Raw genomic sequence first — 1,508 nt, 5'->3', positions numbered from 1 at the left:
CCCCTTTTTTTTTTTTTTAAAGGCAAAAAAATTTGAAGGCATAGTTATCGTTTGGTACACAGAGCTTAACCCTCCTCATTGGGGCAAGGTGAGCTCGAACGTATTCACTTTTTTTGAATGTTTGGGCCCTTTATATCCCGGGCTCGACTGGCATAAACGTCGAAAAAAAATCTTTAATAACAGCGTAAACATTACCTCAGGTTTGGGTTTTTTGCTTTGTAAAGCATTTTAAAATTTTCCCTGTTTTTGTATCTTTAAGTAAAGAAAAAAATACAAAAAAAACGTAAGTTTTAAAAAAAATATAACACAACAAAAGTTTTTAAAGTATGAAAGACCCCCGGCTAAAATAAAGGGAGTTATAAAATTCGGGATTAAAATATTGCTTAAAGGGTTATTCTCATACACGGGGCTTCCTAAGCCTATATAAAACCAGGACCAAAATCCGGAAAACCGTGTTTAGGAAGCAGTGGTTCAGTGTCTAGTGATCCCCTTTGCGCTCCTCCCCCATGATTTTTCTCAACACAAACTCAAATTTTTTTGTTTCATGGGGGAAGGGTTTTTTTTTGGGGGTATGTCGAAGATTCTTCAGTGCAAAAGAATTAAAATTTTTAAAGGAAAGAAAGAAATAGGGTACGGTATAGGGTGAAAACATTTTAGGTTTTGGACCCAATTTCTGGGTTTTAAAAAAGGTGTGCGTGAAGCCTTTTATATCCGGCAGAAAACTGGGGGTGTGCATTTTTTATAAGATAGAATTTGATGGGGCTTGATGTAAAAGACAATAAAAACTCAAGCGAATCCTTTTAACAGTAGGAAAAAACACAAACACAATTTTACACCGAACACTTTTTTTGTGTATATCTCATGGGTTTCCAGTACGAAGCAAACATTTACCGAACAGTAGCACAGCCTTTGGACAGTTAAAGGGTATATTAAGAAATCTATTTTTCAGGTATTAGCTCTTAACTAATTCCTCTTTTTAAGTTAGATCTTTAGGCACTCATAGAAAGGTAAATGAAGTTTCTCTCACGTTCCCCGCAATTTCATGACTTCATAGGTAACCAGGACTTTATCCTTCTCCAGTCTTAAACCGAGGGGGATGAAGACTTCATCGAACCTTTATACACACTACATACAGTTCTTTTGGGTTTTCCTCTTTACCTCTCTTATTTCTCCACCTTTAAAACCATTCGTATTCTATACATCAATTTTTATTCTTTTATGCTCCTCAACAATCTTATCTCTATTCCACCTCCTCTTCCAATTTCGTTAACTCGCACTCAATCTTTATCCAACCCCCCCCCCCCCTTTTTTTCTTCCAATCTTGTTAATACACCATCAGAAACATAGTTTTTAGAGTCAAAGCTCTTTCACTATTCCCGTTAGAGCGTTAAATAAAATTACATGCATAAGCAACACTTTTTGGCTGATAATTTTGCTCTTTAAAGTGATGTTGAAATTTGATCATAATATTCTGATCAGATGTGATACTCATAGCAGATGTACTGTTT

Source organism: Penaeus monodon, chromosome 15 (genome assembly GCF_015228065.2).
Source record: "Penaeus monodon isolate SGIC_2016 chromosome 15, NSTDA_Pmon_1, whole genome shotgun sequence".
NCBI classification, from domain to species: domain Eukaryota; kingdom Metazoa; phylum Arthropoda; class Malacostraca; order Decapoda; family Penaeidae; genus Penaeus; species Penaeus monodon.
Note: the sequence above shows the minus strand (reverse complement) of the source record.